This window comes from Mus musculus, chromosome 3, assembly GCF_000001635.26.
Source record: "Mus musculus strain C57BL/6J chromosome 3, GRCm38.p6 C57BL/6J".
Classification (NCBI taxonomy): Eukaryota; Metazoa; Chordata; class Mammalia; order Rodentia; family Muridae; genus Mus; species Mus musculus.
The window spans coordinates 108,736,666-108,751,048 of NC_000069.6; the positions used below are offsets into that span (position 1 = coordinate 108,736,666).

At 43.4% G+C, this 14,383-nt stretch overlaps 1 protein-coding gene across 6 annotated transcripts in view; it reads left to right on the top strand.

Moving 5' to 3' along the window:
• Window positions 1-2,893: 2,893 nt before the first annotated feature.
• Window positions 2,894-14,383, top strand: part of Aknad1 (AKNA domain containing 1) — a 42,751-nt gene continuing 31,261 nt past the window's right edge. Inside the window, exons 1-2 of one of the 6 annotated variants that reach the window (XM_011240149.2) lie at window positions 2,894-3,187; window positions 7,284-7,347. The gene's annotated coding sequence lies outside the window, so the exon portion shown is untranslated. Of the gene's footprint in view, window positions 3,188-7,283; window positions 7,348-7,626; window positions 7,800-14,383 lie in introns of those variants that run through there. The other 5 variants (NM_177859.3, XM_011240150.3, XM_006501611.4 and 2 more) reach the window with 5 other exon arrangements.

Consider the following 14,383-nt stretch of genomic DNA (forward strand, 5'->3'; position numbering starts at 1 on the left):
GACTTCAGAGTGGCTGTCCATTTCCTATCCTAGTACCTAGTATCCTAGTACATGCAAAAGACTCTCTCTCTCTCTCTCTCTCTCTCTCTCTCTCTCCTCTTCCTCCTCCTCTGCCTCCTTCCTTCTTTTTCTTTTTTTTTAGATGGCCTCAATCTTTCCAGAAAAGCATATTCACTTTTCACTTTCACTCAGACTTCATGTGCATGAAGATACAGCTTTAGGGCTGGAGCTCTGGCTCAGGGGTTAAGAGCATTTGCTGTTCTTCCAGTGAGCCAGGTTCAATTCCCAACACTCAGATCAGGTGGGTCACAACTACCTGTAACTCCAGTTCCAGGGAACCTGATGCCTTCTTCTGGCTTCAAGGGCACTTCATGGAAGCACACATTCAGGGATACACACTCAGGTAAACACACACAGAGATGCCACCACCACCAATAAACACTTTTAAGATATAGGGGCTAAAAAGATGGCTTAGTGGTTAATAGCACTGTTGCTCTTCCAGAGGACGGGAGTTTAATTTCCAGTATCCACATGGTGGCTCACAACCATCTGTAACTTCAGTTCCAAGGGATCCCTGTTCTAATCTCCATAGGTACCAGACATGCTTACAGGGCACAGACACAAATGGAGAAAAAAAATGCCCCATACACATTAAATAAAGCAATAATGAAGATTAAAAAAAATAAGGTACAGTTTCAGGCTAGGCATAGTGGGACACACCTTTATTCCCAGCACTCAGGAGGCAGAGGCAGGCAGATCTCTGTTAGAGGTCAGCCCAGCCTACATAGGAAGTTCCAGGACAGCCAGGGTTACATAGTGAGACCCTGTTTTGAAAACAAAACAAAGATACAGCTTTGTTAGGTCACTGAGACTTCTCTTTCATCTGGGAGGTGTGCTGTGTCTGAAAAGTCCTCTCATTCCTTTTTATATTTTTGTGCTAGGGTAGGGCTGGAGATGTGGCTCAGTTGGTAGTGTGCTGGCCTATTGCGCACAGAGTCCTAGGTTTGATTCCTAGCGCCTGCTATCCCAGCACACTGAGGATCATCCTCTGTTACATAGGGAGTTTAAAGACCACCTAGGACACAAAAACCTTGTCTCAAAAACAATTTATAATTGTAATTTTGAAAACTAAAGCTTAGTTGAGGACAAATGCATTCAGCGCCTAAGGTAGAAAATTTTATCAAAGGTGTGAGCATACAGATAATCTTTTCCTATGGTTGTGGTTTCTCTTTCTGTTACTCTACATCTTTTGCCCATTGAGATAATTTGCATACTGATTTGCATGATCTTAGTACAATACTAGAAACAGTGGGAGGTGTGGCCAAGGAGGTTGGTCAAGGAGGCAGGTTCATTTCCCTTTTTCTCCCAGGCGCTCCCAAGCACATTGCCTCTGCCTGTTGACTTTCTCTCCAAATTATTTCATATGTATTGGACACAGACACTTGTATAGATTTTCCCTAAAATATTCCATATGTACTGGACGGACACTTGTTTAGTTTCTGCCCAAATCATTTCGTATGTATTAGACACACATGTTTGATTTCTCCCCTCATTATTTCATGTATATTAAACAGCTCTGCTTCTTTAAGCCTCACCATCATGCTCTCAACCTTCCACCAACATCCCTAGCACATTTGTGCTGATTGAGTGAATGATTGAGTGAGTGAACTTGCTATGTAGAGCAGGCTAGTTTCCTACTTGTGATCCCCTCCACCCCACCTTTGCTTCCTGAGTGCTGGCACTGTAGTCCTTTGTCCATCTCTTTCAGGCTACTCAGCCAGTAAAGGTGCATCAAGCCTGCAATATATCTCAGAGTCCAAACTCAAGTCTCCAGGTTCAGGCAGGAAGTCCCTTTATCTGCTGAACCATCTTACTGGCTCAGGAGTTATTAGCATAATACTTCCTTAAAATTTGAGGGTGGTTAAAATCTTATTATGAAGGCCAGGGAGATGGACCACTCAATAAAAGCACTTGCTTTGCAAATGAGAAGACTTAAATTCAGATCCCCAGAATACACATAAAAAGCCAAGTACAGTATCCCACAGCTCTGATCCCAGTGGTGGTGATATGTTCCGAGCCAGTGACAGACTGTCTCAAACAAATGGCAGGTGCCTGGGGACCTACATTGGAGGTTGCCCTAAAATTTTCAGCACACGCACCTGTACCCCACACAATCCCCTCACATGGATGTACACTTCATACACACACAGCAAATTTATCATGACAATTATTTTCAGAAAATCAATTGCTTTCCAAATGTTCTCTGAGCATTGCCAATGTCTGTGGGATCATGGTACAGATAAAACTGTCTATGGTGACAACAGGGCTATGTGGGCAGAAAGTTAGATTAAAAAAAAAAAAAGGCAATGAAGGAAAGGTGTTTTTCCAAATTCTGGTTTGCTCAGTTTCAAAAATAGTCTCTAGACAAATAACCTGTAACAGCTGGTCACTACACTCATGCCCACTCCTGGAAGACTGGTGGCCCTCCCGCCTGACTATAAATAATACATCACCTGGCTCCCGAGGGAGGATTGGGTTGCTCTGTTGCTCCACTGCAGCTTCCCTGTCACTCCAAAATGACAAGACGAGGCTGGGCCACTACACAGAATGAGCTACGGTTACAGTTATAGACACTGCATTTGTGGGCAGCCCACAGGGCTGAGGTCCAGTTAACTGATACGATTACCAGCCTGGAATCCAATGCAGCAGGCACAGAGGAGGTGTGCATCGCATTACCACTGCAAATATTTTAATCTAGAAACAATATAGACTGGATAAAAAAAAAATGCCTGGATATCTGACCCTTGGGTGTGGCTTAGGACTTATTTTGAGCCAGCTGCTAGGTATTTTTTTTTCCTCCTCGTGGATAAATAGAAATCAACAGCTAGATATAGAGGCAGAGAACATAAAGATTAGGAGTGAAACCAACTGTTTTCTTACTGCTCTTAAAACAAAGAGCTTAGATTGCATCAGAAGTTCCCTGTGAGTTTTCAGTGTGACCTCTTCCTTAGAGGGATGCAGGAGGAGACGCACACCACAACTTTAAAGGGTTATTTCTGTTCTGCCATTCAATTGCAACCAACTTCCCAGTGATTGAAAGAAATAAAATGATTTTCAGTTAACGGCTGGCTCATTTGCGGTGCAAGACTCTTTCTTCACTGTGTGATGTCGGGACCCTAAGATGCAGGTGAGTTTCTTTTGTACCTGCCCTTGTTTTACCTCTTGGTGGTGACTGTCACATTGCTTTGGCGAGGACAGAGCAGCATGTGACTTTGTGCAGAACAAAACTGTTATGGGACAGGTCCTCAAGGCTCCTGACTCCTTGCCAATCATACTTTAAAGGCCAGAGTAGGGAGGAGCAGGGAGGGACGACTCTGTCACCGCCTCAGACACTTAGGTCTCTCTCAGTGTTGTTTCAGTCAGCACAGTTGATCTCAGAAGCATGGATTTAGAATCATGAGGGGGAAGAGATGCGGCTGAACTAACGGGTACCTGATAGGGTGTGGAGTGGAGAGATGAGGCTGAGTAGAAGTTATCCTGGCTCTCACTTTCACAGCTGGCTCACAGGCATCTTTCCATCTATCTGGCTCACAGAACATGAAATGAACAGTTCTGAGGTCAAAAGATGGCCATGAAATTGGACCTGGTGGTGCAGGACCATATTTCTAGTCATAAAGGAGACTGAACAAGATGATCACAAGCTCAGGGTTGTTGTGGCCTGCAAAACGAGTCACAGGCCAGCTGGGCAGTTTACAGAGACCCTGTCCCAAATGATAAGATGAGGGCTTTATTAGTAAAGTGCTGGCTACGCATACAGGAAGCCCCAGATTCATCCCAGCATAAATTTGGCAGGATGAGGCACACCTGTAACCCCACAGCTCAGGAAGTGGAGACACGATGTACTGGCTAGTTTTATGTCAACTTGATAAAAGCAAGAGTCGTTTTGGAAGAAGGAACATCAACTGAGAGAATGCCCCCACTAGGTTGTCCTAGATGCTTTAAGAAAGCAAGCTGAACACGCCATGAGGAGCAGGCCAGTAAGCAGGGTTCCTCTGTGGCCTTCACATCAGCTCCTGCTTCCAGGCTCCTGTCTTGAGTTCCCTCCCCAACTTCCCCTGGTGTTGGAGTGTAGCCTGAGAATCGTAATATAAAATGAGCACTTCCTTCTCCAAGTTGTTTTGGGTCTTGGTGTTTTATCACAGCAATAAAAACTCAAAGGCAGAAATTGGTACCAGGAGTGGAGTATTGCTAACAGACCTGACTGTGTTTTGGTGAGGATTATAGAAGGACTTTGGAACTTTGGGCTGGAAAAAAAAATCAGTGGATGATCTGAGAGCTTAATGAGCTATTGTGGGAGTTTAGAAGACAAAGCTGAAGGCAACCCACTTGTCAGAGGTTTGACTTTCCAAGTTGCAGAGGGAAATAAGATTCTATTAGACATGTTTTAGTGGTATTTTGAACTAAGACTCTGTAGCTCTCATGGGCTATGGCAGAAGAGTTGGCTGTAACTATAAGACCACCAATGCAAAACTTTGCTTTGCTGGTACAGTTGATGCTGGACAGTTGGAGCTGAGAAATTAGAAAAGAACTAGACCAGCCTCATTAAAGATTATAAAGCTGGGTGTATTTTACTCAGGGTCATCACACAATGACCAGAGGAGGCCAAGACTGCATCTCATGCTGGCAGCCAAACTTGGCAATGTGCAAAAGTCACTTGGGGGTAGTGGCTTTGAAAGTCTGAAGGAGTCATGGAGTGCAACTAAGACAGGGTCAGAGTTCCTGAAGAGAGCCCAGGAGAGGGTACTGGTTAAGGTGCAGTCAGTTTTAGCAAAGTCCCAGCCAGAAGACCGTGAGTGGATCCCAGACAACACTAACCTGTTTATACCCTTGAACATTGGTTTTGCTTTGACTGTGACTATGCCCTGATTATTTTCTCTTGTATAAGAAACTTCTTAACTAGCTGGGTAGCAGTGACACATGCTTTTAATCCAGCACTAGGGAGGCAGATCTTTGAGTTTGAGGCAAGCCTGGTCTATAAAGTGAGTTCTAAGACAGCCAGGGCTGCACAGAGAAACCCTGTAGGGAGGGAAAGAGAAAAGAAGGATGGGGAGGAGGAGGACTAGAAGAAAACTATTTAACCAGGTTTTTATATTATAGGAGCTCATAGTTAGGAATTTGGAATTCTTAGAAGACTGTGGATTTTTTGGAACCTTGATATTTTAGAGAGATTTGAACTTTGATACTTTGGATGTTTTAAAATATTGAACTTCTAAAGTGTTTGAATGTTTAATAACCATGGGATATTTAAAGTTTGGAACATATTATTTTTTATTTTTTTATTTGATATTTTTCTTATTTACATTTTAAATTTTACCCCCTTTCCTGGTTTCCTCTACGAAAACCCCCTATTCCCCCCCCCCAGGCTCACCAACCCACCCACTCCTGCTTCCTGGCCCTGGCATTCCCCTATACTGGGGCATAGAGCCTTTACAGGACCAAGGGCCTCTCCTCCCATTGATGACCGACAAGGCCATCCTCTGCTAAATATGTGGCTAGAGCCATGAGTCCCACCATGTGTTTTCTTTGGTTGATGGTTTAGTCCCAGGGAGTTCTGGGGGTACTGGTTAGTTCATATTGTTGTTCCTCCTATGGGGCTACAAACCCCTTCAGCTCCTTGGGTACTTTCTCTTGCTCCTTCATTGGGGACCCTGTGCTCCATCCAATGGATGGCTGTGAGCATCCATTTCTGTATTTGTCAGGCACTGGCAAAGCCTCTCAGGAGACAGCTATATCAGGCTCCTGTCAGCAAGCACTTGTTGGCATCCACAATAGTGTCTGGGTTTGGTGACTGTATATGGGATGGATCCCGAGGTGGGGGCAGTCTCTGGATGATCATTCCTTCAGTCTCTGCTTCACACTTTGTCACTGTAACTCCTTCCATGGGTATTTTGTTCCCCCTTCTAAGAAGGACCGAAGTATCCACACTTTGGTCTTCCTTCTTCTTGAATTCCTGAACAGAACACCAATGGCTTGTACTATAAGATCAAAAATGGACAAATGGGACCTCATAAAATTACAAAGCTTCTGTAAGGCAAAGGACACTGTCCAAAAGGCAACCAACAGATTGGGGAAAGATCTTTACCACTCCTAAATCCGATAGAGGGCTAATATCCAATATATACAAAGAACTCAAGAAGTTAGACTCCAAAGAACTAAATAACCCTATTTAAAAATGGGGTACAGAGCTAAACAAAGAATTCTCACCTGAGGAATACCGAATGGCGGAGAAGCACCTAAAAAAAAAAATGCTCAGCATCCTTAATCATCAGGGAAATGCAAATCAAAACAACCCTGAGATTCCACCTCACACCAGTCCGAATGGCTAAGATCAAAAACTCAGGTGACAGCAGATGAGGATGTGCTGAGGCTGTGGAGAAAGAGGAACACTTCTTCATTGCTGGTGGGATTTCAAGCTGGTACCACCACTCTGGAAATCAGCTTGGCAGTTCCTCAGAAAATTGGACATAGTACTACTAGAGGATCCAGCAATACTACTCCTGGGCATATACCCAGAAGATGCTCCAACATGTAATAAGGACTCATGCTCCATTATGTTCATAACAGCCTTATTTATAATAGCCAGAAGCTGGAAAGAACCCAGATGTCCCTCAACAGATGAATGGATACAGAAAATGTGGTACATTTACAGAGTGGAGTACTGTTAAAAACAATGAATTTATGAAATTCTTAGGCCAATGGATGGATCTGGAGAATATCATCCTGAGTGAGGTAACCCAATCACAAAAGAACACACATGGTATGCACTCACTGATAAGTGGATATTAGCCCAGAAGCTCAGAATACCCAAGATACAATTCATAATACACATGAAAATCAAGAAGATGGAATGTATTTTATATTGTGCTATTGGTTGCTATGACATCTTGGGACAAGGAAAGGTTATGTTTTAACACTGATGCTTTTGTGTGTCAAGCTAACAAGGTGTCAATTGAGCGCTCTAATTTTATGCCCACTCAATACAAACTGGAGTCATTTTGGAAGAGGGAATCTCAGTTTAAAAAGGCCTCCACCAGCTTGGCCTGTGGGCTAGCCTGTGGTGTATTTTCTTGATGAATGATGTGAGAGAGTTTAGATCACTACGGGCAGTGCCACCCAAGACCTGGTGGTCCTGGGTGAAAAAAAAAAAAGGCGCTGAACAAGCCTGAGGAGAAAGTCAGTAGGCAGTGTTCCTCCATGGCCTCTGTTTCAATTCCTGCCTCCAGGTTCCTGCCTTGAGTTCCTGCCCTGACCTCCCTCAGTGATCGAGTGAGACCTCAGAGCTGTAAGGTGAGATGATAATAAAAACTCTAATGAAGAGACAGGAGCATTTGCCCCTACACCAGGTGCTCCCTCCCCCCAAACTGAATAGCTCTTTAATTGATTCCTCAGAATCCAGTTACTCCTGCTTCATCTCTTCCACCGGCAACGTTGTGGGCTTAGGCCAGCACGTTAGCATCCTATTCAGATTTCATGATGTTGTCAATGACACTGGGAAGGGCTGTTGGCATAGTGGGCATTTGTGCCCCTCTGCTCAGGGCTGGCTGTGCCTTGGGGTCCCTCTGTTCTGCAAAGTGACTATGAGCTGCAGCTGAGCACACAATGCTCTGATCATCTGCAAGGACAGCTGTGTCACCAAAAGTTCTGTTGGGTTCTGATCAGAATCTCTCAGAAGACACCTTCAGATTCCAAGACTGAGCTGGGTAGTATCAGGAAGATGTTCCGGTCCTTTCCCACCACCTGTAAGGGCTACAGCAAAGGGTGTGGGGTGACTTTTTTTTTTTTCTAGAAAAAGGCCTCGCCATGTTTGGATGTATACATGGATGGGGAAACAGTAATAGTTTTGAGGCTAATCTCTCTCTCTCTCTCTCTCTCTCTCTCTCTTCCTGTGTGTAATGAGAGAATTCCTTGGGCTTATTTTTGTGAGGTCTTCTCTTTGTTTAAGACAAAAGTGTGTGTGTGTGTGTGTGTGTGTGTGTGTGTGTGTGTGTGTGTGTGTGTGTGTGTGTGTGTGAGAGAGATACTGTGGCTGTGTTGTACCATATCATGTATGTGGTGGTCAGAGGACAACTTTCAGGAGTTTTTTTTTTTTTTTCTCTCCTTCATGTGGTTCTGAAGGCGCTTAGTGGCAAGCACCTTTATTTACTGAGCCATCTTATCATCCTTTATCTTATTTGTCATCTATCATCTACCTGTCTCTTATCTAATCTATCTATCTATCTATCTATCTATCTATCTATCTATCTATCTATCTATCTATGTCTATGTATCCCCTGGCTGGCTTAGAATTCACTATATAGACCAATCTGGCCTCACAGAGATGTGCCTGCCTCTGTCTCTCTGCCTCTCCACTTCTCCTCCATCTCTCTGCCTTTCTGCCCCTGCCCCTGCCCCTGCCCCTGCCCCTGCCCCTGCCCCTGCCCCTGCCCCTGCCCCTGCCCCTGCCCCTGCCCCTGCCAGGATTAAAGGTGTGCACCCCCACACCTGGTAATCTTTTATTTTTAAACATGTGCTGGCTGCACTCTCACTCCGTGCCACATGCCTCACATGCCTCATGTCCTGCCATCATCTAGAAGCCAGTGAGCTGGGCACTCTCGTGCCTACTTGTTCAAAAGAGAATCAGACTCATAAAAGTTAGATAAAAAACATGCAGAGACACATGCCTGTAGGCTCAGATACTCAGGAGGCTGAAGCAGAAGGACAACTTCAGCCCAAGAGTTTGAGGCCCGCTGGATATAGTGATTTCTTATCATAGAACAACAACAGAAAAGGTAGAGGAGGAGGAAGGGGAGGACTGGCTGTAGATGCCATACAGTTAATGAACTGAGGTATAGGAACCAAACCCAGTGTGGACTCCAGAGTTCCCACTGTGTCTTTGTCTCTCCAGGGAAATTTTTCTTCCCACCCCTTCAACTTGGGTGTGAATAACCCGGAACCCTGCTCACACAGACACGCCTTCCCCACTCTGTAGTAAGCCTTTGTCTCTCTAAATAGCTTAAAGCAATCTTGTGGCAATTTTCTCTTGCTCCCCTGTCCAGGACAGTTTTTATTTTTTAAAGTCTGGCCTCTGTAACACTGGCATGTGACTATGAACGAGGGCTTTGTTTGATGTTTTCCAGATGCCCTAAGTTCGTGTTCCTCTTTTCTTGAGGGAGCTTTTCTCATTTTTTTCTTTGTCAAACATGTTATTTTAGCCTTTGAGGCTAACTAATAAATCCCAAGTTCTTAGACATAAAAATTTGGATGAAGAAGGACCTCAAAGACCTGTTCTCCTAACCCCATCACCAGATGAGCAGGGCCAGCCAGTGGTTATGGTCACCCTGAATTAGTAGAGCTTAGATCCTGGCTGTTGTTCTTGGGGACCAATAACCCTGGTCATCGTACCTAAAATCGGGGATGCTTTTATTACTTCTAAGGTGCTGTTCACCAACAAGAAGAGTGTCTTCTAAATGAATGCTGTGGCTTCTCTTAAAAGAATTTGAGCCCACTGGCAATCAGCTGTGCCCTGACCATTTTCAGAAATATCCCCAAGACACTTGGCTGCCACCTCCATGTCCTCTGGGCTGGGGCAGCTACTAGGGACTTGCTGAGGCAAAGTCTCACTGGCAGACTTCCTTCCTGGGTCCTAGGAGAAGAGGGAATGCTTGGCTGCAGCCTGATATTCAAAAGACCTCCCCTGGCTATATTTCTGCCAATCCTTCTATGGTAGTGGTTTTTAACCTTTCTCATGCTGCGACCCTTTAATACAGTTTTCCATGTTGTGGTGACCCTGAACCATAAAATTATTTTTGTTGCTAATTCATATCTGTAATTTTGCTACTGTTATTAATTGTAATGTAAATATTTGATATACAATCCCCAGGAGGTGGCCATCCACAGGTTGAGAAGCACTCTTCTATGCTCTTTAAGAAATATAAGAGGAGGTTTTAGGGCTCCATACCCAAATAACGCCGGAGGGAGTAAGTCTCCCAGGAGTGTGGACAGGCCTGTGAGTGCAGGGAGGACCTCCACTGCTGCTCAGAGGAACCCCCTGGAACCCTCAGGACACAGGAACAGAGGGGCTGCCTGGGAGAGGAGTCTTCCAGTCTCTGTCTGCGCCCAGAGTTGATCCTGTGCCACAGAGCTACATACATACCTCCAGGAGAGAGCTGGTCTCCCAGGAGTGCCTACACACCTGTGAGCACAGAGCTGACCCTGTACCACAGCTCTCCATACCCAAATTTCTCCAAGAAAGAACTGGTCCCCCAGGAGTACTAACACACAGGCTTGCAGGAGGGATAAGCCAAAGTCAGAGACAGCAAAACCAGCTAACCTCAAAGACAACCAGGTGAAAGGCAAGCGCAAGAACATAAGCAACAGAAACTAAGACTACTTCTCACCACAGTGAGCCCTGGTTACCCCAACACACCAGAAAAGCAAGACTCTGATTTAAAATCACATCTCTTGATGGTGATAGAGGAACTTAAGGACATAAATAACTTTCTTAAAGAAATACAAGAGAACACAGGTAAACAGGTAGAACACCTTAAAGAGGAAACACAAACAATCCCTTAAAGAATTACAGGAAAACACAACCAAACAGGTAAAGGAACTGAACAAAACCATCCAGGATCTAAAAATAGAAATAGAAGCAATAAAGAAATCACAAAGGGAGACAACACTGGAGATAGAAAACCTAGGAAAGAGACCAGGAGTCATAGATGCAAGCATCAACAACAGAATACAAGAGATAGAAGAGAGAATCACAGGTGCAGAATATACCATAGAAAACGTTGACACAACAGTCAAAGAAAATGCAAAAAGCAAAAAGCTCCTAACCCAAAACATCCAGGAAATCCAGGACACAATGAGAAGACCAAACCTAAGGATAATAGGTATAGAAGAGAGTAATGATTCCCAACTTAAAAGGGTCAGTAAATATCTTCAACAAAATTATAGAAGAAAACTTCCCTAACCTAAAGAAAGAGATGCCCACAAACATACAAGAAGCCTACAGAACTCCAAATAGATTGGACCAGAAAAGAAATTCTTCCTGTCACATAATAATCAAAACACCAAATGCACTAAACAAAGAAAGAATATTAAAAGCAGTAAGGGAAAAATGTCAAGTAACATATAAAGGCAGACCTATCAGAATTATGCCAGAGAAGAAAGCTAGAAGATCCTGGGTAGATCTCATACAGACACTAAGAGAACACAAATGCCAACCTAGACTCTCATACCAGCAAACCTCTCAATTACCATAGACAGAGAAACCAAGATATTCCATGACAAAACCAAATTTACACAATATCTTTCCACAAATCCAGCCCTGCAAAGGATAACAGATGGAAAACGCCAACACAAGGAGGGAAACTTCACCCTAGAAAAAGTAAGAAAGTAATAACCTTCCAACAAACCCAAAAGATAGCCACATAAACATAAGAATAACATCAATAATAACAGGAAGCAACAATCACTATTCCTTAATATCTCTTAACATCAATGGACTCAATTCCCCAATAAAAAGACACATACTAACAGACTGGATACATAAACAGGACCCAGCATTTTGCTGCATACAGAAAATGCACCTCAGTGTCAAAGACAAAAACTACTGCAGAGTAAAGGGGTAAATATTGGAAAATAACAATTTTCCAAGCAAATGGTCCCAAGAAACAAGCAGGAGTAGCCATTCTAATATCAGAAAAAATTGACTTTCAACCAAAAGTCATCAAAAAAGATAAGGAAGGACGCTTCATACTCATCAAAGGAAAAAATCTACCAAGAAGAACTCTCAATTGTAAAAATCTTTGCTCCAATTGCAAGGGCATCTACATTCATAAAAGAAACTTTACTAAAACTAAAAGCAAATATTGCACCTCACACAATAATTGCAGTGGACTTCAACACCTCATCCTCATCAATGGACAGATCAGGGAAACGGAAACTAAACAGAGACACAGTGAAACTAACACAAGTTTTGGACCAAATGGATTTAAAAGATATCTATGGTCATCAGGGAAATGCAAATCAAAACAACCCTGAGATTCTACCTCACACCAATCAGAATGGCTAAGATCAAAAACTCAGGTGACAGCAGATGCTGGTGAGGATGTGGAGAAAGGAACACTCCTCCTTTGCTGGTGAGATTGCAAGCTGGTACAACCACTCTGGAAATCAGCTTGGCAGTTCCTCAGAAAATTGGACATAGTACTACCTGAGAACCCAGAAATACTACTCCTGGGCGTATACCCAGAAGATGCTCCAACTTGTAATAAGGACACATGCTCCATTATGTTCATAGCAGCCTTATTTATAATAGCCAGAAGCTGGAAAGAACCCAGATGCCCCTCAACAGAGGAATGGATACAGAAAATGGGGTAAATTACACAATGGAGTACTATGCATCTATTAAAAAACAATGAATTTACAAAATTCTTAGGCAAATGGATGGAACTATAAAATATCATTCTGAGTGAGGTAACCAGTTACAAAAGAACACACATGGTATGTACTCACTGGTAAGTGGATATTAGCCCAGAAGCTCAGAATATCCAAGACACAATTCACAGACCACATGAAGCTTAAGAAGAAGGAAGTCCAAAGTGTGGATACTTTGGTCCTTCTTAAGGGGGAACAAAATACCCATGGGAGGAGTTATAGAGACAAAGTGTGGAGCAGAGACTGATGAAAAGGCCATCCAGAGACTGCCCCACCTGGGGATCCATCCCATATACAGTCACCAAACCCAGACACTATTATGGATGCCAGCAAGTGTTTGCTGACAGAAACCTGATATAGTTGTCTCCTCAGAGGCTCTACCAGTGCCTGACAAATACAGAGGTGGATGCTCTCAGCCAACCATTGGACTAAGCATAGGATCCCTATTGGAAGAACTAGAGAAAGGACCCAGGGAGCATACAGACCCATAGGAGGAACAATATGAACCAACAGTACCCTCAGAGCTCCCAGGGACTAAACCACCAACCAAAGAGTACACATGAAGGGATCCATGGCTCCAGCCGCATATATAGCAGAGGATGGCCTAGTCAGTCATCAATGGGAAGAGAGGCCTTTGGTCTTGGTGAAGGCTCTATGCCCCAGTGTAGAGGAATGTCAGGGCCAGGAAGCAGGAGTGGGTGGGTTGGTGAGCAGGAGATGGGAGAGGGGGGGAGGGGGGAGGGGTTAGGAGGTTTTCAGAGGGGAAACCAGGAAAGGGGATAACATTTGAAGTGTAAGTTAAGAAAATATCTAATAAAAAAGGGAGGGGAATAATAAAATAATGGAAGCTTCCATAAGAAAGAAAGAAAGAAAGAAAGAAAGAAAGAAAGAAAGAAAGAAAGAAGAAAGAAAGAAAGAAAGAAGAAAGAAGAAAGAAAGAGAAAGAAAGGAAGAAAGGGAGAAAGAAAGAAAGAAAGAAAGAAAGAAAGAAAGAAAGAAAGAAGAAACCACTAGGAGATAGCATAGGGGAAGGAACACTGAGATAGGAGAGGTGAAATAAGCCAGGCACTGAAAGACAGGTACTTGATCTCATTCATATGTACAACCCAGAAAGGCTAATCTGAAACCGGGAGATGGCTCAGTCTCTTGATGCATGGTATTGAGAACTTGACTTCAATCCCCAACACACATGTAAAAGGACAGATGTGTTCTAGTGTACCTGTAGTACCACTGCTAAGGAGACAGACACAGGAGGCTCCTTGGGGCTTACTGGCCAGCCTGTCTAGTCAAATTGTAAGTACCAGGTTCAGTGAGCGACCCTGTCTCAGAAAGCAAGATTGAGTGTAAGGAAGACACCCAATGTTTACCTTTGGCCTTTATGTGCATATGTACATGAATATGGGTACAAGCATACCCACACACAGACATACTCATGCAATCAGTAGTCTCATACACACACACACACACACACACACACACACAAGCTGATCCTATTGAAGCAAAGAGCAAAACACAAAACTGTAGTTAGCAGAATTGTTACAGGGACAGGGAGGACCCGGTCAATGGCTAGAAAGTTAGGCTAGGAAGAATACATCCTGATATTACTGATATTCTGTTACAGAATTAGGTACTTAACAATGATAAATATTTCAAAATAGCTAAGAAGATTTTTAATATTTTACTACAAAAAAATCCATGTTTGAGGTGATAAATAAGCTACTCTTAGGCCCAGTGTGGGGGCAAAACACCTTTAATCATGCCATTCTGGAGGCAGAAGCAGGCAGATCTCTAAGTTCGAGACCAACCTACTTAACATAGTGAGTTCCACGTCAGTCAGAATTACACAGTGAGAACTTATTTATTTTAATTCCATTATTTTATATACATATATCAAAACACCATA